The 21,564-nt window shown below is 35.5% G+C and overlaps 1 pseudogene; it reads right to left on the minus strand.

Moving 5' to 3' along the window:
* Positions 1-1,428: 1,428 nt before the first annotated feature.
* Positions 1,429-20,722, minus strand: LOC112641927 (hsc70-interacting protein-like; annotated as a pseudogene).
* Between the last annotated feature and the right edge of the window lie 842 nt (positions 20,723-21,564).

Here is a 21,564-nt window from a genome sequence, read left to right on the forward strand (position 1 = left end):
TGATATAATTGGTTCAATATCAACTATGTTAGCAACTGTTTTCTATTTGTTGACAGAGGTTTGTTTCTCTGAGCATTTTATGTAATTTTACATATCTCCAAAGTGGCTGCACTAGTTTGCATTCCCATCAACAGTGCATGAGGTTTCCCCTTTCTCCATATCTTCGCCAACATCTGCTGTTTCTTGTGTTGTTAATTTTAGCCATTCTGACTCGTGTTAGGTGGTATCTCATTGTGGCTTTGATTTGTACTTCCCTGATCATGTATGATGTTGAGTATCCTTCATGTGTCTGTTAGCCATCTGGAAGTCTCCTTTAGAGAGATGTTTGTTCATGTCTTCTGCCCATTTCTTTTTTTTTTTTTTTAAGATTTTATTTATTTATTCCTGCGAGACAGAGAGAGAGAGAGAGAGAGAGAGAGAGAGAGACAGGCAGAGGGAGAAGCAGGCTCCATGGGGGGAGCCTGATGGGGACTCGATCCCATGCCTCTGGGATCACTCCCTGAGCCAAAGGCAGACACTCAACTGCTGTCCATTTCTTAATTGGGTTGTTTATTCTTTGCATGTTGAGTTTGATAAGTTCTTTATAGATTTTGGATACTAGCCCTTTATCAGGTACTTCATATTTGCATATATCTTCTCCCATTCTGTAGACTACTTTTTAGTTTTGTTGATTGTTTCCCTTACTGTGCAGAAGCTTTTTATCTTGATGAAGTCCCAGTGGTTCATTTTTGCTTTTGTTTCTATTGCCTCTGAAGATATGTCTTATAAGAAGTTGCTGTGGCCAAGGTTAAAAAGGTAGCTGCCTGCGTTCTCCTCTAGGATATTGATGGTGTTCTGTCTCACACTTAGATCTTTCATACACTTTGAATTTACTTTTATGTATGTTGTAAGAAAGCTTTCCAATTTCATTCTTTTTTGCGTGTAGCTTCCCAGTTTTTCCAACACCACTAGACCACTAGTTGAAGACACTGTCTTTTTTTCATTGGATATTCTTTCCTGCTTTGACAAAGTTGGCCATATAGTTGTGGGTCCATTTCTGGGCTTTCTGTTCTGTTCCATTGAACTGTGTGTCTCTTTTTGTGCCAGTACCATACTTTCTTGATTACTACAGTTTTGTAATATAGCTTCAAGTCTGAAATTGTTTTTTGGGGGGAATAACACACCCTTTTAATGTTTTTAAATATTTTTAAGGTTTAAAAAGTGTTTAAAGTTTGTAATTCTTAGTAGGAAAACATTATCTGAATAAATATCCTAATGGCAAACCACTGTAGAATGTTTCAGTTGCATGTGGGGCAGAGGGGTAGGGATTCTCTTTCACAGCACCCCAGCTTTCTTCTTGAGAAGGTCAGAGGTACACTGGTTTGTATTATTGCAACATCCATTAAGTGATCGAAGTTGCTTTTCCTTCAGCAGGGGCTTTATTTGTCAGAAGGGCATTATGCTTGACCTCCAAATTTGGCTGACAATTTACTGAGGAGATTCATAACCTTTGGGTTGCTCTGATATTGTGACATATTTGCTGGGTTCTGGGCTACATCCTGGAAGGCCACCATAACTTCTGGATCCTGCATGGCTGCAAGAACCTCTGGGTCACTAAGAATTTCATTGAGCCCAGGCATTCCTGCCATTCCAGGCATCCCCCTTGGCATTCCAGGCATTCCTCCAGGAAAATTACTAGGCATTCTCCCCAGAAAGCCACCTGGGAAAGAGCCATACTGAGCTCCTGATTGTCATCTGGCTTCTTCCTCCCTCTGGGCTCTTTCATGTTTTTCCTGAGCTTTCTTAACCCTTCCTATTCTTTCTTTGATCTCTCGCTCTTCACATTTTTGTTCATACTTCTTCTGATGTTCAGCAATTTTGTGGGCCCTCGGTTGAACTTCTTTCAGCATTGCACTAGCATCTTCATCATAATCCAGTTTACAAGCAAGGGCAAGATCATGTGCTGCTTCTTCCCAATGACCCAGAAGTCTGTGTGCTTTCCCTCGCCACTTGTAAGGCTGAGCTGAATCAGGATTTATTTCAATAGCTCTTGTCACAGTCTCGAATGGCAGCATTTGGCTTCTGTAATTTGATGAAGACACTGGCTCTCTTGGCATACAAAATGGCTAAGCAAGGATTCAGTTTGATGGCATCTGTGAACAAGTCAATGGCTTTCTGTAGTTCACCATCATTTAGGGCATCAATGGCAGCCACTTTTTTCGTCATTTGCCTGATCCATCATTTCCTAGGTTATCTCTACATGTTCATCTCCCATTTGTTGAGGGGCATCAGTATCTGGTTCAGTTACACTTTCATTGTCAATTTCTAGATCACTTTCCTCACTTGAGGGTTCCTCTCTTTATGTTTTCCTCCGCCTTCTTACTGTTTTTTCTTCGTTGATATGGTCTTCTGATTTAATTTTATGAGTAGCAGGTGGTATTTCACCCCCCATGCTCTCCACCCACTCCCTCAGGAAGCCATTTCCTCGGTGTGCAGAACTCTCGGATCCTGCTTACACATTTTCACGAAGGCCCGAAGCTCGCTCACTTTGCGGGGTCCCTGATCCAGAGGCGCTGGCAGGGGGCAGGGGGCAGGTGGCAGGTGGCAGGGGGCAGGGACAGGTGGCAGGCGGCGGGCGGCAGGCGCAGCTGAGCTTGCAGCCGATTCCAGGCGCGGGGACTAGCTCAGCGTGACCGTGTGGAAGGGGGCTCGAGTCTGGAATTGTGATGCCTCCAGCTTTGCTTAACCACATTTTTAAATTTCTATTACAATGTTTTTTTATTTCTAGTATTTCCTTTTGATTCTTAGGTTTTCCACATGCCTACTTATATTACTCAGCTTATTCATACATGTTGTTTACTTGTTCTGTTGAAGCTCTTAATATATTACTCATACTTATGTAATTCTTTTATTTCATTCCAAGCCTGTGTCATGTCTTGAGTCTGGTTCTGATGCTGGCTCTCTCTCTTCAGGCTGTTTTTCTTTTAACTTTTTGCATGTCTGTAATTTTGTTGTTGAAAGCTACTGGGGTAACTAGGCCTCTAGTGTGAGGATTTATGGTAAACTGACTAATAGTGGGACTTTGTTTAATGTTTGTCAAAGCCACAAGTGCCAGAGGCTTTGAATCCTTGTCTCCATGTTTGTGTCTCCCCTCTTGACTTTGGGGTTCTCTGTGAACTCCTCCTCAAAGAGTATCTTGTAGAGCTTTCAGCAGTGATCCACTATTATTACACTGCAGCTCTCTTGGAATGGTGGTTAAGTCTCAGGGAGAGGATCATTCTATTATGTTATGATTAAATATCAGTCCTCCAGCAGGCCTGTGTCTCTGGTCTGTGAGCTTCATGAGTGTTTCTTTTTATATAGCTTTCCAAACTCTTTAGGGAGTCAGGAAGGCTAGCACAGGCTAAAGTGAGACAAATGTATTTAACCCACTGTAACAGGGTTCTGGGAGTCTTTCCCCCTGGAGAGTAGGCCTTTGTTATGGAGAAGGTTCTAAACACATTTCATAAGAATTTCTCTTTTCTTCCCTTGCCAGAGCCACAAAGGGATCTTTCTCACATCTTCACCACAAGAACCTGGTGTGGATCCTAGAAGTATAGTCCATTAAAGTGCAGGGACCCCCTTTTAACTGCTGACTCTCACACTGGTCCACAATCAACCACAAAATTACCAATCAAGTGTTCATATCAGTTTATGGCTCTAGAAGCTTCTCCCATGGGTAATAAGATCTTGGCTGGGACTCCCTGAATTCACCTGTCTCTCAGGATTTCAGCGTGGCAGTTTGTATTGCAAATTTCATTGTCTGCTGTATCCAAGAAAAATTATTGATTCTTGGTTTGTCTAGTTCTTTCTTACTATAAGGATAAGAATAACAATTTCCAAGCTCCTTATATATCAGAGCTGAAAACAGAAGTCAGTTGCTTTGTGTTTAATTTATCAATTCATACCTGTCCTGTTTTTTCTGTCATCTAGGTCTTTTCAAATGAATAACCTGAGCTTTATCTAAGACTTCAGTGCCTGAGTGATACTGCTGTTAAGTGCTACTCTTCCGTGGAGTTATTTAAATTTTACCATGGCACAGAAGCATATGTAATATGAACAACAGATTTGGTTTTAGAAGACCTGACTCTAGCCCTTGATGGCTGTGTGACTTTGGGTGTTAGGATTATTAAATGGATCAGGTAGGGTATATGCTTAATCAATGCTTGATTTTATTAGTGTTATTTAGAAATATTTCTTAAGCTTTTAAATTATGTATTGTTAGTAATAAAATTATCATTTAAAATCTAAGTACGTGATTTATTTTTTTAATGTTTTATTTATTCATTTTTGAGAGACACAGAGAGAGAGGCAAAGACACCGGCAGAGGGAGAAGCAGGTTCCACGCAGGGAGCCCAATGTGGGACTCGATCCCAGGACCCCGGGATCACGACCTGAAAAGGCAGATGCTCAACCAATGAGCCACCCAGGCACCCCAAAGTACTTGATTTCTGTACGAGAGAATTCTAGATTTTTTAGGGCAGATCAGAGAAATATTTTCCAGCTGATAGTCATATAAAAATACTTTTAAATTTTTACCAAGTAGGTTACTCCTATTCACAACGTATTTAAGAGTAGTTAAGAGTTATCAAACATTGAAAGCTTAGGGCCTACTTGGGTCTGAATCCTTTGTTCTTTTGTTTGTTTTGTTTTTATAGGTGAAATCCTAAGAAACCAGGTCTTATTTTTCATTCATTCACTAATTTGTGTGTCCATTCACTCATTGCATATATTTATGGAGCTTGAACATGTTCCAGTCATGTGACTGGTATTGGAGATAAAGAGTAAATGACTTAAAGCTTCTCTACTCGAGGTGTTCAAATTGTGTTTGAGAACAGCTATATGAAGCAACAATTACATTAGATTGAGGAAAATTTTGTTAACAATAGGGCTATGAAACAAAATAAATCAAATTGTGAGAGAATGCTCTAAAGTTTAGACTTGATCATGTATACCTAGCATTAAGCCAAAGGATAATTTTTTAAAAAGGGAAGTGCATGATGAGATTTTTTATACTATATTTCTGCAACTGAGCAAAGGATTCCAAATAGAAAGATACTGCAATAATATAAGTGAGAGGTTTAAAAAGCCTGCATACGATAATGTAAATAAGATGAATTTGGGAGTTCTTCAGGAAATGGAATTGATAGAGGCACGTGGGCAGTTTAGTTGGTTAAGCATCTGGCTCTTGGTTTTGGCTCAGGTCATGATCTCAGGATAAGGATCTGTCCTCAGTGCAGAGTTCACTTGTGAGTAACCTCCGCCCCCCTTCCCTTTGCCCCTCCCCCCCAGTTCATGTGCACACTCCTGCACCTGCTCTCTCTTAAATAAATATATGAATAAAATATTTAAAAATAAAAGGAAAATGGAATTGATAAATGATTTCTGAAGATAAGTGATAGAAAGGCTTGTACCAGATTTCTCCCTCCTTTAATTCACTGAATGGTTAAAACTGAAAGCAGTAACTAGGACTCAAGCATATTCTGTGAGGGCGTCAAGTATAAAGAGGACTTTTTTGGCCACTAAACGCAGTGTAGTGGAAAAAGAGAATTGATCTGAATAAACAAAATTGTATGTATAAACGGTGGAATTGTATGTGCAAACAGAAGACCAGAAAAGGGGAGCATAGTTCAATGTAGATTTTTAAAATTATATTTTGTTCAATCCCACAGTGCAATGACAAATTCAATTGATTCTAATTCTGAATGGGAATTTCTGGGTTTTGAGGGTCAGATTAAAAAGGAGAATTTTTTTTAAAGTCAAAGACATCTTATGGGAGTACAGTATTCACATGAAATGTCATTGACAAAAGAAAATCTGGAAAAATTGTAAGAGTCAAAACTGGAAAAGAGAAAGATCAATAATGATTATTATAATAGCATACACTTAAACATGAACAAGGGACTTTTCTAAGGGCTTTACAAATATTACATCATTTAATCTTTGCAACAATCCTGTTAGGTAGACAGTGTTATTTTTCCCATTTGCCAGAGAGGAATGAGACACAGAGAGCTTAAGGAACTTACCCAACTTCACATAATTGATGAGTAGTACAACTGAGTTTTAAGCTCAAGCCATTTATTCTGATTATATTATACTACCTCCCAGATTATGACACTATAAAAGTTTTTTTTTTCTTTAGTGATCTGAATCTTTAACATTAATATAAGCTTTTGGGAAAATCAAAACCTTTGAATATTTTTTAAAGTTGACAGCTTTTGTAGTCATGATGGAGAGTCAAATGTGAAGGTATTGACATTTTCTATTATACATTTTTAGAATTGCACAAACATACAAATATTACTTAATTCATTTTTGTTCTAATTATGATAATTTCTGAGTGCTTACTATGGATCATAAAATATTCTAAGTGCTAAATATATTAACCCATGTCACTCTCATAACCACCCTGAAAGATAATGCCATTGTTATCCTCATTTTACAGAGGCACGGAGAGGTTGTCACCCAGGTAGTAAGGAGTTGAGATTTGAATCCAGGCTGTTTGACTTCATTTCCTGATACTTCTAAGCTATTTGGCTTTCACTATAAGTTTATAGAAATTCTGGAGTGGCTAGGTCCCTCATATGGCTAAGAATCCAACTTTTGATTTCAACTTAGGTCATGATATCAGAGTTGTGAGACCCAGCCCCACGTTGGGCTCTTGTTGAGTGTGGAGCCTGCTTGGAATTCTCTCTCCCTCTGCTCCTCCCCTACTCCCCTGCTCATGCTCTCTCTCTCTCTCTCTCTCTCTCTCTAAAAAAAAAAAAAAAAAAAAATCCACCCATTTTTCTGATCTTAATTATTTTTTATTGTGAGACTTATTATAACATGAATTCACTGCAGTTTTAGATGACAGGAGTTTTCTCCATCGGTTTGAGACTTGTCAGTATTATTATAATACAATAAAGGTAAAGTTATCCCAAACATCCACTAGCATTAGCAAAATTCTGTTTATTTACCACGATGAAAATGATTTGAGTTAGTGATATTTTTCTCATTACTTCATTGTACATATATAATTTCTTCATAATGTTTTTAGCTAGTCATTATTTGTTTATTTATGGGCTTGTGATACTCTTACTTTGGGAACTAGACCTTTGAGATAGAACTGGCAAGATTATAGTTCATGACGGAATTGAATATATCATTAAGTTATAGTTCTTTAGAAAATAAATGTATTGTTCTTACCACTTAACCATGATTTGACCCTAGTTAACTCAAACATTGAAACTTTGAATGATTAGTGACTAAATGCTGAAGGATTTATTTATTTATTTATTTATTTATTTATTTATTTATTTACGTAATCTCTACACCCAATCTGAGGCTCAAATTCATGACCCCAAGATCAAGAGCTGCATGCTCTTCTGACTAAACCACCAAGGTGACCCAAGGCTGAAGTATTTAGACACCATGTATAGGCTTCATATATATATATATGAAATATATAAATATATTTATATATTTATATTTTTACTCATACAGATATTCACCCATATTTGACACACTTACAAATATACAATGATGTATGCATGTGTATATATTTAATATCTAATGTGCTGTAGTGTGATATATGTATTTCAAAGCTTTGATTTCTTTCTTCAAAGTTCTATGCTATAATGGCAATGTGTACATAAATGATGTGAAAAGACAGACTCTTCCCTTTCTCTATACATACCTGGTATTTAAATATTTGGTGTATTGCTAAGTACCTTTATCTTCCTAAAACAAGAAATTCTGGGAGATTACACTGCAGTGTAATATAGGCTTAAAGAAAATGAGAAAATTTTGAATAAAAATATTTATCTTCCTGAACATTCTTTTCTGAAATCAAAAAGGTGACATAAGGTAATACAACCTCTAATTGGAAAGCCTTCAACTTATATAAGTATGGTATGTCTTATCTTCAAAATGAGAAGCCAACTTCTTTTCTGGACAAGATAGAGCAAAAGGAATAGGATTTACCTAGCCCCTGTAACAACCAAGAGGAAAAACAAACAAAATATGAAGAAATAGTTTCCAAACATTGTATGGTAGGCATCAAAGGACAGGGATCTCTGAAAGAGGGAAAACCAATGAAGTGAGCCCTATCATAATTCCAACTTACTGCCTAGAAAGTGAATTCAGACATCTGTTTAGAGAGGAGAGCCGAAACAGCATATACGTCTGCCAGAGTGAAGGAAAGAGAGCCTGGAATCCATGGATAGTAAGAGATCACAGAGTGAAGTGTTCAGGAAGGAGAGAGCTGCCAAAATAGAGCACTCTAGAGATCACAAGACCCCTACATACATACCTTAAGTTTTCGGCTCACTACTTGTATCAGTGCATGTATACAAGACCAGGAATAGAAACACCCAAAAACATCAGAGAATAAAATCCCTGGAGCTCACAAAGGGCCATAAATAGTCATATTCCTACTAGCCAATGTGAAATGCATACTAATTCATCATTACCAGGCAATTAATCACCAGGGTATTTGCCTCAAAGTGGGACAAAATTAGCCCTAAGATAAATGCTGTTTTGGTTTCACTTAACAAAACATATGATTAAAACTTTAAAGGATTAAACTGTTTCCATGTAGCTTAACTATATACCAGAAAAAGGCTCAATAAATGAAATTTATAAAAAGTCTAGTATTCAACTGGTAAAATTCACAGTTTATCACATATAATAAAAATTACTAGGCATGCAAAGAGACCCAGAAGATAGTAAAAAGACCCAAATCTAACTTCTTGAGATAAAAAAAATATGTCTGACTTAAAACTATTATTCTTGATGGAAATAAAAGCAGACTAAATGTTCAAAAGAATAGTGAATTTGAAGACAGTAATAAAAACTATAATTATCCCCTAAACATCATGGCGGTTAGGGGCACCAACCTTTCACAGTGAAAAATCTCTGTATGACTTTTGACTTCCTCCAAATTTAACCACTTAAATCCTACTGTTGATCAGAATTCTTACCAATAACATAGTTGACCAACATCTGTTTTATATATTATACTCTTATAATAAAGTAAGTTAGAGAAAAGACAATGCTGTTAAGAAAATTACAAGGCAAATACATTTATAGTACTGTACTGTATTTATAAAAAATAAATACACATATGAGTGGACCTGCTCAGTTCAAGCCCATGTTGTTCAAGAGTCAACTATATTTAAAATAAATATAAGGAGGGAAAGAGTCTGAAAAATAAAATAAACAACATCAGTGAATTTTGGATCAACTTCAAGCAGTATAAAATAAGTGTAATTTGAATCCAAAAGTAGGGAGGGCAATGGATTTTGAGAAGATATTTTAGGGAATACTTCTTGAATTTTTCCAAATTTGATGAAACTATAAACCCATAGAAGTGCAATGAATCCCAATAATAAGGAAAATAATATAAAGAAAAACAAACCAAGGCAGTTCATTGAGTTGATTAAACCAGCTTAATTAAATTAAGTTGATTTAACCTAAGAAACAATCTGAGAAGAGATTACACAGGATGACAAAGATAAGAATGATAGATTTCTTTATGGAGACATAAAAGGCAGAAGAGGAGTGTCATCTTTGAACTCTGAAGGAAAAAAAATCAATCTGATATTCTATATTCATCAATCATATCTTTCAAAGATGAAAGTGGAATAAAGACTTTTAAAAAACTGTTTTTGTTATGTCTCCCCAAAACTTCTCTTTTCATTAAGGTGCCTCTGAAAAAGAGCCATTTCAGTTTTTCTCCTTGATTTTTAAAAATATCTTTATTGCAATGTAATGTATATACCATAAAATCCACCCATTTAAAGTGTACAATTAAATGGTTTTAGTATATTTACAGAGTTGTACAAACATCATTACAATCTAAGTTTAGAGCTTTTTCTGACCCCCTTCCAAAACCTCATTTCCCAGTCCCCTAACCAGCCCCCTAGGCAGTCCCTAAGTGATTTCTTTCTCTATATATTTGATCACTGTGGACATGTCATATAAAAGGAATCAAAACACATGGTCTTTTGTGACTGGCTTTTTTAACTTAGCATGATGACTTCAAGGTTAATACATGTATTATTACTTCATTCCTTTTTATTGCAAAGTAATATATCATTATATGGGTGTAACACATAATACAATGAATAAATACATATTCAATGGACATTTGGCTTATTTCCCCTCTTTAGCTATTTTGAATAATCCTGTAGGAATATCTGTGTATGAGCTTTTGGGTGGCTATATGTTGTCATTTCAGTTAAGTATATGTCTAAGAGTTTGTGCAGTGGTTTTATCATGAAAGGATGTTGTATTTTGTTCCATGGTGCTTTTGGTCATATCCAAGAAATCATTGTCAAATCCATTATTGTAAAGCTGTCCCCCCATAATTGCTTTGTTTCTTTCATTTATAATGTTGAGTCATTTTTTTTCTTGGTTAGTCTAGCTAAAGATTTGTCAATTCTGCTTATTTTTTTCAAAAAGTCATCTTTTAGTTTTATTAGTTTTTTATGGCTTTTCTAGTCTCAATATCATTTACTTCTACTCTGATGTTTGTTATTGCCTTCCTTCTGCTAATATTGGGCTTTTTTTTCTTTTTCTAGTTTTGAGATATAATTTTTTTGTAATCTATTTATTCATGAGATACACACAGAGAGAGAGAGAGAGAGAGAGAGGCAGAGACATAAGCAGAGGGAGAAGCAGGCTCCCTGTGGGGGAACCTGATGTGAGACTCGAGCTCAGATCCTGGGATCACAACCTGAGCCAAAGGCAGATGTGTAACTGCTGAGCCATCCAAGCATCTCTAGTTTTGACATATAAAGTTAGGTTGTTTGAAATCTTTCATTTTTCATAATGTAGGTATTTATCACTATAAACTTCCTATAAATGCTTTAGGTGCATCCCATAAGTTTTAATATGTTGTTTTTCCATTCATTCTTATTTGTCTCAAAATAGTTTGGATTACCATTTTGATTTATTCTCTCACCTACTGGTTGTTCAAGAGACTATGTGTGTGTGTGTTTTTTTAATTGGAGTGTAATTGGCATATAATATTAAATTAGTTTCAGGTTTGCAACATAGTGATTTAACAATTATATGCACTACAAAATGCTCATTATGATAACTATATTACAACATTATTGACTGTATTCTTTATACTGTACTTTCCATCCCAATGACATATTTTATCATTAGAAGTTTGTACCTCTTAATCCCCTTCACCCATTTTGCTCATCTCCCCACCCCCTTCCCTTTGGCAACCACCAGTTTGTTCTCTATAATTATGTATGTATTTCTCTCTTTGTGGTTGTTGTTGTTGTCATTTGTTTTTTAAGATTCTACATGTAGGTGAGCTCTTATGGTATTTGTCTTTGTCTGGCTTATATCACTTAGCATAATACCCTCTAGGTCTGTCTATGTTGTCACAATGTCAAAATCTTTCTTTTCTATGACTGAATAATAGTCCATGATGTATATATGTCACATCTTCTTTATTCACTCATGCATCAATAGACACTACCCATTTCCATATCTTAGCTTTTGTAAATAATGGTGCAATAAACATAGTGAATATATCATTTTTAAATTACTATTTCGGGCAGCCCAGGTGGCTCAGTGACTTAGCACCACCTTCAGTCCCGGGTGTGGTCCTGGAAACCTGGGATGGAGTTCCACGTCAGGCTCCCTGCATGGAATGGAGCCTGCTTCTCCCTCTGCCTGTGTCTGTCCCTCCCTCTCTCTCTTTCTCTCTCTCTCTCTCTCTCTGTCTCTCATGAATAAATAAATAATTTTTTTAAAAAATAAATTAATATTTAATTTTCTTCAGGTAAATACCCAGAGGTGGAACTACTGGATCACATGGTACTTCTATTTTTAGTTTTTTAAAGAACCTCCATACTATTTCCCTCAGTGGTTGCATCAATTTATACTTTTACAAACAGTGCGTCTGGGTCCCCTTTTCTCGACTTCTTTGTTAACACTTATTATTTTTTTAATCTTTTTGATACTAGCCATTTTAACAGGTGTGAAGTGATATCTCATTGGCACGGTTTTGATTTTCATTTCCCTAATGATTACTTATAACCTTATTAAGTTATTTACAACCTTACCAGTTTGATGTCCTTTCAGGAGTTTTGTGGTTTCATGTTTTTACATGGAGGTCTTTACTCCATTTGGAGTTTATTTTTGTGTATATTAGAAAGCAATTTATTTTAATTCTTTTGCATGTAGCCGTCCAGTTTTTCCAACACAGTTTATTGAAAACTATCTCTTGTATATTTATGCTTTCTTTGTTGTAGATTAATTGAACATATGTATATGGGATTTTTTTCTGAGCTCTCAGTTCTGTTCCATTGATCATTGTGTCTGTATTTTTGTGTGTGCTGTGTGTTGTTTAATTTCCATATATTTGTGAATTTTTCCATTTTCATCCCTTTATTGATTTGCAGTTTTATGTCACATGGTCAGAAAAGATACTTGATATAATTTTAATCTTTTTAAATTTATTAAGACTAGCCTGTGGTCCAACATATGATCAATCCTCAAGAATTTTCTGTTTATACTTGAGAAGAATATATATTCTGGTGCTGTTGGAATGAATGTCTGTGGGCTGCCCGGGTGGCTCAGCGGTTTAGCGCCACCTTCAGCCCAGGGTGTGATCCTGGAGACCCAGGATTGAGTCCCAAGTCGGGCTCCCTCCATGGAGCCTGCTTCTCCCTCTGCCTGTATCTCTGCCTCTCTCTGTGTCTCTCATGAATAAATAAATAAAATTTTATTTTTTAAAAAGGAATGAATGTATATGTTTTATATGTCCTTTTTGTGTATAGTGTTATTCAAGTTCTATGTTTCCTTATTAATTTTCTGTCTAGATGACTTATCTAATGTTGAAAGTAGAAAGTCTACCACTATTATTGTATTGCTGTCTATTTTCCCTTCCAGCTCTATTAATTTTTGTTTTAATATTTAGGTGTACCAATGTTGGGTGCATATATATTTTCAATTCTCATATCCTCTTGAGGAATTGGCTCATTCATCACTATGTGATGACCTTCTATGTCTCTTGTGACTGATTTTGACTGAAAGTCTATTTTATCTGGTATATGAATAGCTACTTCTAGTCTCTTTTGGTTACTATTTACATGAGACATCTTTTTTCCATCCCTTCATTTTCAGTCCATATATGTCCTTTAGGCTAAAGTGCCTCTCTGTGGCCAGCATATTGCTAAATATTGTTTTTTATCCATCAACCACTCTGTCTTCAGTGGAAAATTTAATCCACTTGCATTTAAAATAACTATTAATAGATAAGAAATTACTATTTCCATTTCCTCAATTGTTTTCTGACTTTTTATAGTTCTTTTGTTTCTTGCTTCCTTATTAGCCATCTTCCTTTATGATTTATTTTTTATAGTGGCACATTTTAATTCCTCTCTCTTTATCTTTTGTGTATCTACTATAGGTTGTGTGTGTGTGTGTGTGTGTGTTTGTCTGTTTACCATGAGGCTTACATACAAGCTTATAATAGTCTAAGTTAATAACAACTTACCTTCAATTGCACACAAAAACTCTATACTTTTTCTACTCTTCCCCACATTTTGTCAGCAAAATAATTTACATATTTTTGTATTTTGCATCGATTAACAAATGATTGTATCTATAGTTCTATTTAATACTATTCTCTTCTAACTTTTATGCCATGGATAAAATGATTTATATACCACTGTTAGAGTATTAGAGTATTCTGATTTTGACTATATATTTACCTTTACCATTGAGTTTTATTCTTTCATAAACAATCAAATGAGGCTTTAGCCTTGCTCACATGGATTGGCATTGTTTGCAGATCTGTAACTGGGATTCCTGGGCATGGACCTGTCTCCCCACACGGCCTTCCTTCGACTTGAACTCCATTAAGTTTCACAGTTTCCAATCTGGGTCCCAAAATTCCCACAAAGACACATTTTTTTCAATGGATGGTTGCCAAAATATTGTGGCTGGGGGTATTATGAGTGGGGGACCTTTTATTCTGTCATCTTACTGACATCATTCCTCCATCATTACTTTAAATATAGCTTTCAGAGTACCCATATAAGAAGAGAACACTAGATTTGATTTTTTTTTTAGTAGAGAACTGTTCTACATCTTCCCTTCAAGAAATTCAATTTAAATGCAAAAACCTTAAATATATCAAAATTAGAAGAACAGAAAAAATAAAACAGAAAAACACCAATCAAAATAAAACTGGATTTCAGATCAAAGAATATTACCAGAGATAAAGAGGGTCAGTTCACAATGATAAAGTGGTCAATTCATTAAGTGGACATACCAATCTTAAACATTTACATATCTAATAACAAAACTCTAAATCAAAAATGACAGAATTACAAGAAGAAATAGACAAATCCAGTTATACAACAGAGCATAAAGATATATAAAGTAAAAAATTATATAAATAAAAAGAGAAATAAAAATATCTACAACTCCAATTGGAAATTTCAATAGCCTTCTTTTTTTTAAAATTTATTTATTCAAGAAAGACACAGAGAAAGAGGCAGAGGCATAGGCAGAGGGAGAAGCATGCTCCATGCAGGGATCCTGATGTGGGAGTTGATCCCAGGACCCTGGGACCATGCCCTGAGCTGAAGGCAGATGCTCAACCAGTGAGCCACCCAGGTGTCCCAATAGCCTTCTTATAGTAATGAGTAGATGTAGGATATCACTAAAGATATAGATTAGTTGAGAAACATTATCAATCAAATTAACCTACTTGATATTTATAGTTTCTTTCCCCCAACAAATGCAAAATGATTATTTTTTTTCAGGTATATCCAGAGAATTTACCATTATAAATTATATCCTGGGTCATAAAATAAGAGTCAACTAACTTAAAAGATTTAGTATTGTACAAAATATATCACAGATCAAAAAGGAAATTATCTCTTTGGCCTAAGTTAGGTAAAGGTGAGTTTCTGTCACTTGCACCCAAAAAATTCTGGAATAATAAAGTGCCACCCATGGTGTCTCTGAGCTGTGATTGGAACATAGGCTTATTATTCCTTAGGAGCTTACATCTCACTGTGACTACAGATGTTTGATAGTATTATTTAGTTTTCTTACATTGATCTTCCCATCTCAACTTCAGTTTTTTTCTTTTTGTTTTTCAAGTTTTTTAATATTTACTGCTTTTAACAATATTTTACCCACAGTTCAATGTGGGGAGAATTAGGAGAATACCTTTCTCAGTGTTGTGGTGCTAGAAGTCATATAACTATCATTTTTAACTAATCTCATAATATTCCCTCTATTTCACATCCTGAAAGAAGAAAGCAGGTATTGCATAACCTAATTGTTCCAAATTTGTAGAATAATAAACTTCATGCTTGAATGAATTGAATTAAACCTATAGATCTTCCATAGAAATGGTCAGACATACACACACAGCAACACATAATTTTCAGAATTTCATGGATTCCAAGTCAAGAATCTCTCTTATTAGCAGAAAGGTCTCATTCTAATTCAAAATGATTTTATCATCCATTATTGTATTTTTATATTTTATTTATTTTGACAAAATATAATACCAAAACTACTAGGAATTAAGAAATACTTTAATATTTTTATTGTAATGTTTACATAACACCTACATAAATTTTCAAAATACCAAAAGTCTAAGTCCACACTGTTTTGTTTATTCACCTGTTGGTCTTACAAGGTACATACATAGATTCTCTGCTGTAACCAAGTGGCTTTACCAGACATCACTGTGGTAAAATGAGCCACTGAATCACTGGTGTATACCTCTTTCAGATTCCTCTTATGTTTCTAAAATACTGAGTTACAGAATACAGAAGCCTTTCTAACCATCATACTTCTCATTATAAAATGAAACCTGACACCTTCGTTGGGCATCATGAAAAAGAAAAGCCAGATAGGATTAGCTGAACATTGTGAACAACTGTATATGCAAATAATGATGATCACTATGTATGCCAGGCTTCAATATAAAAGAGGAAAATTACAATAAAAATAGTCTTTTCCCATTTTCATATGTTTTCAGTAAGATTTGCTCATTTGACTCACAACAGCCCTAGGAAGAATGTAGAGAGTTAATATTATTATTGTTGTTATATTTAAAAAGTAACAGTGATCCAAAAGAGACAATTAGCTCCCACTGTAGTTATGCAGCTATGATTTGCTCATATAAGCCCTAGTCATAAACCCTCACATTTGAAACAAAAAGCATTTATAAATCTAAATTTTATTTGCTAGTACATAGATGGCATAAAGAATTGTTCAAAAAAAGCCCAAACAGAATTTAGAACATAGAGATCCTTAGATTATTCTTAAAATGATAAATAAAGCAAATGCTCTTGGTAGAAAAGCATATAGACACAATTTTTTTATCAAATAAACTGTCTCCGCTAAGCTATCTGTCTTTTTACTATCACTTGCAGTGAGGGAGTCTTGGCACATCTGAGAAATCATAAAATAAATCCACAAATATAAAATTTAATGAGAAATCAAATAACATAAACCAATCTCATAAAAAACGAATGAGGAAATGAAATAAAAAAACAGTCAGGAAAAAAATTTGACTTTAGTACACTTGATGGTTTGCCAGTTCACAGCCTCCTATAAAAAATCACTATTATTAATGGATACAGGAGCAAAATATCTGGAGAATGGAAGGAGAGATTGCCACAGTTATTATTTTTGCTGAGTTGATTATATAATTTATGACAAGAAGTATATGGAAATACCAGCATCATCACGTAAAGATTGACCAGATTTTCAATTATTTTTGAATTTTTCATTACTGAAAATAAAATGCAATGTAGTAATGATACAAATTCTGACTGAAAGGATGTTTCATGTGATATACCAGAGAAGCCTCTAGATAGCAGTCAGATAGCTTGGGCGTTTATCTCAACTTTTCAGCTGATTAGCCCTGGTGTGATCTCAGCAAGGTCATTTCACCTTTCTGGCCCTGTCTTTCCTTATCTAAATGAAGAAGCTTATACTAATAAACCAAACACACCAAGTAAAAAAATTAGAAGGCAAAATATGAAAAGTTCCTTAAAGAAGTACTTCAAAGAAATATAGTACAAGTTTTGATTGTATGTGAGAGTAATGAGGTAACAATAGTGATGAATATTTATTCAGCGAATCTTTATTGAGAAACTACCATGCTATCTGTGTTAGGGACTAGAGAATATCATCAGATAATCTGAAAAGGGAAAGATATAAAAATACATGTATATGCAATTTACAGAATATTCATTCAGTTTACAACATGGAAATAAATATTGTTATGTCATTTTAAAGTATGGCTCTGACTACATGAGCACTAGAAATTTTGTCCTCATCACAAAAGCAGTAATTATCTCTTTCCAAACTTAAAAATATTCTTAGAAGAAGTATCTGAGATACTGAGACATAGCCCTTATTAACATATTTCCAAAAAGTTATTAATGTGATTCTATATATACCCAGACAATTAAAAGTCAAATAATATTAAAAGTCTTCCAATGAATAGCAGTCATGAGCTCCAGCTAGAACTTCCTATCACCCAAGTTTTGATCTTTTGAGACAGTCACTTTTAACACATTTAATTTGTTTCTGAAATTTATTTCCACATATCTAGATAATAAGATTCGTGGTATTTATTGATTTATCAGTATATTATATATTGATTTTATTTCATTTTACATCAGGATTTAAGTATTTTATACTCACCTTCCCCATCCTTCTTTTTTTCCATACATTGTTGGTTTGCTTTTCTATAGCCACAAAAAATTACAAAACTTAGTGTCTCAAAAAGCACAACTTTAACATTTCACTTTTCTGTGAGTCAAAATCTGGTAGATCAGCTAGTTTCTTTGTCTGGTTCGCAAGACATCAAATCAAGATTTGGTGAGCCCGGGCTCCCATCTGGAGCCTCTTGAGGAGAAACCATTCCTAGGCTCTTTCAGGTGGTTTATACACTCAGCTTATTCAGCTGTAATCTGAGGTCATCATTTCTTTCTTGGATGTCAGCTGGAGGTGTTCTTAACTTCTAAATGCTTTTCTCCGGTCCTTTCACACCGCCCCCTACATCTCAGAACCAGAAAAACAAAGGTGTGAACATTAGGAGGTGGGAGCTATCCTGGGTTACCATGGAAGCTGTCTGCCATAGGCTACCATCCAGCCTCCAGTGATTCACCATCTTCCCACATGCAAAAGATTTACACGCTCCCAAAGTTCTTTACAGGCCCGCCCCCTTAGAACATTCCTCAAAGTCTGTGATCTTGTCATATAGATCACATCCACATTCAGATGAGGTTTCTGGGTATAACCCATTAAGTACAGCTCTTAGGAGACAATACCCCTCCACTGTGGATCTGTGAAACTAAAGAAAAAATATATCTTTCTAACACACCCAATAAATGTTAGAGAAGCAGAGGATAAAAGTTATTGTTTTTCCCCCCTCTGGTCAAAAATAGAGAAATATAAGGTCGAAAAGGAGTCACAGGTCCATAGCAGTTCTGGCATCCAGCCAGCAAACTCCAGCCGTAGTTCCTTGATTAGGTTTGGAAGTCTGGGAATAATTCTTCCCGGCTTCTAGCTCTGTGTGGGCCATCGGTAGTGCCCTCTGAGCCATACTTCCTTTTTAAATGAAAGATGGTATGTGTTTGCAAGGAATTTTATTAGCCTATTCGCTTCCAGTACAATTTGGGGGCTTCAGGATCTTTCTGCACTTTGCACCCTTTCTGTCCAAGTGGCCAGTTTTTGCTGAAATAAAGTTCTCAGAAATTCTGTACGTCTCCCACAGATGTCATTGAGGTTTACTCCATTAGACAAAAGCCATACCTACAATTTTTCTAGGTATTGTCTCTATTTTGGACTTCTGCTGGGATGGCTGAAGAACAGTGCCCCAAAGCTTGCTCAGGGTGCTATCATTTGATTGAGAGGATCTGGGAGATACACACTCAATCTTATGAAAGAGCCCTTTATGTGACAATTCTGACCTTTTTATCTTTTTTAAGGTTTTCATAAAATGCTGTGCAGTTAACATCCTGGCCTTTCCTTTAGAGCATGCTTCCCTAACAGCAAATTTCTTTGTGTTGGCATCTTTCACCATCTGGAGAAACTGAAAATTTTCAAAACTATTGACTCCTATTTCGTTTTTTGTTTAATAGTCTTCCCTCTACTTACCCTAAGCATCGAGGAGAAACCAGGTATTTCCTTCAACAACGTCCGTGGAAATCTCCTTTGCTATATAACCAAATATATCCCGATTAAATGTCCTGATTTTCATATAACTGCAGGAGATAATGTTGCTAAGCTTTCTGCTACCATATAACAAGGATTTCCCCCATACCTTAAATTTCTAATAATCTATCCCTCACTTCCTTCTGAGCCTCCCCCCCCCAACACACACACACACACACACACACACACACACATTGCATTTCCTTTAAGTCTAGATTTCTACTAGAAATCTGGTCAGAGCAATTTAGGCTTTCCAGTATGCTCTCCCAAATTCTTCGGGCCTCAGTTCATCACTTGGTTCCAAAATCATTCACATTTCTAGGGCTTTGTACCATAGCACCTCACTTCTGATACCAAAATCTGTTATTTTTTTTAATCTTGGTGCATAGCAAATTATCACAAACTTAGGGACTTTAAGCAACACGCATTTATTATTTCACAATTTCCATAGGCTTCAGGTATATCTCAGCTAGGTCATCCTCTTCAAATTTCATTAAGACCGCAATCAACATATTAGTCAAAGGTGTTTTTAGCTTTTGGGCACTGATTGCTCAGAATTTTTAAACTACAAAAATTGCTGGGGCACTAATTTGTCTATATTTGAAGTACATGAATCCATGTGGAGTCACTGTTTTATGATGCTATGCTTTTGTTATTAAACCTCTTGATCTGATGACTTGAGAGTAAAGCAAATTGGTTTTGTTTTGTTTTAAGTAGGCTCCAATTCCAGCGTGGAGCCCAGTGTGGGGCATGAACTCACAACCCTGAGATCAAGACCTGTGCTGAAATCAAGAGTTGGACACTTAACCAACTGAGATACTCAGTTGCCCCAAAGCAAATGGTTCTTTAAAATTGACCTTAGAGAGCTTGTATTTAATATTATGGTTGGTAAAGTTTATCTTTTCATGAGTCATACTTCATTCTGAAAGATGTGATTCCTGTCTCATTTTTTAAAATGGGTCAGCATAATATTCTCTGGAATAACAACAAGGTAGGATAAGAATATGATGGAAACCAGGATGATAGTTCTGGCTAAAGAAGCTAAAGCTAAATGGTTGGCTTTTCTATATGACTTCAACTTTTTTATTTTTCTTTGTGATAGGAATCAAAAAGACAAATAAATGTATATTCTAAATCAATATTAGAATACAATGTGTCAGGGACAGTATTGATTTATTTATTTATTTATTTATTTATTTTTCAGTATTGATTTTTTCTGATGAAGTTATACCATATCTAGAACCACCGATATAATTGATATGAACAGCTGCATTAGTTTTTTTTCTGCTATTATTTTCCATATCCTTTTTTTTAGACTGACCAAACAGGCAAGTTAAATATGAATATGGTAGGAATCACCCCATTTCTTAGGTTATAGGCAATAGTCTCAGGGATGCACTATTGCTTTTAGTTTACCATCTTGGCAGGGTACGCTCATATTGAATGCTTTCATATCCTTCTCACCATAGTAACAATTTCCTGCTCTTCCCATCCTGACTATAATGCTTAATGACAAGGGCAGAGTTCTGCCAGTAACTAAGTTCATTTATTCCCCACTTTCTGGGACTGGACAAATAACCTCAGGATGCATCCATGACCCATGTAAACTTCAGCTAGACTGACTTAGGTCAATTCTTCCATTGTCACTTGACTACACTTACTCATGGCTTGTGGCATCTGGGGTCTACGAAGTTAAGCATGAAAGCAATGTCAATAATAAGTAATTCCAAGAATACCTGGCAATTTTCTTTCACCAGTGCATAACCAGTATCCCCTTGGGAAAGTTTTGGATGAAGATTAATGGCCTAATCCTGTGGCTATATACTAGGGTCCTTCCATAAAGGAACTCTGCCTCCTTCTCTATGTAGCACCAGACCTGTGAACTGTCATGTGCCTAAACAAAAATAAGAGTATTCCTACAGTATTAGCTACATTTGATTTCTGAACAAAAGAGCTAGCTTTATCACCTTGTATATGTTAGGTACAACCATATATAGCTGCTCATTTATTTTATCTTAAGGATGCCAATCCATTAGTAGTTGTCATCAATCTCTGTGTCAGAATAACCTAGTTCCCATGGAGTCCTTGTGGCTTATTTTATTACTTGCTTCTACCTTGTCTATGGTATTTAAGCAATTACATTAAGGTCTGGTCTGTATCATTCAGCTCTATTATTCTCTTTTTTCCCATTGAAATCATATAATTCAGTTCCAATATAGCACCATTTTTACTTTCTTCCTCACTTTATTTCTGACCTACATATGAAAACCACCAGAGATCTCCTTTAGTGTTGTTGATACTCCCTGATCAATATATTTCTGAATTCTTAAATGA

The sequence above is a fragment of the Canis lupus genome, chromosome 21 (genome assembly GCF_003254725.2).
Source record: "Canis lupus dingo isolate Sandy chromosome 21, ASM325472v2, whole genome shotgun sequence".
Taxonomy (NCBI): Eukaryota; Metazoa; Chordata; class Mammalia; order Carnivora; family Canidae; genus Canis; species Canis lupus.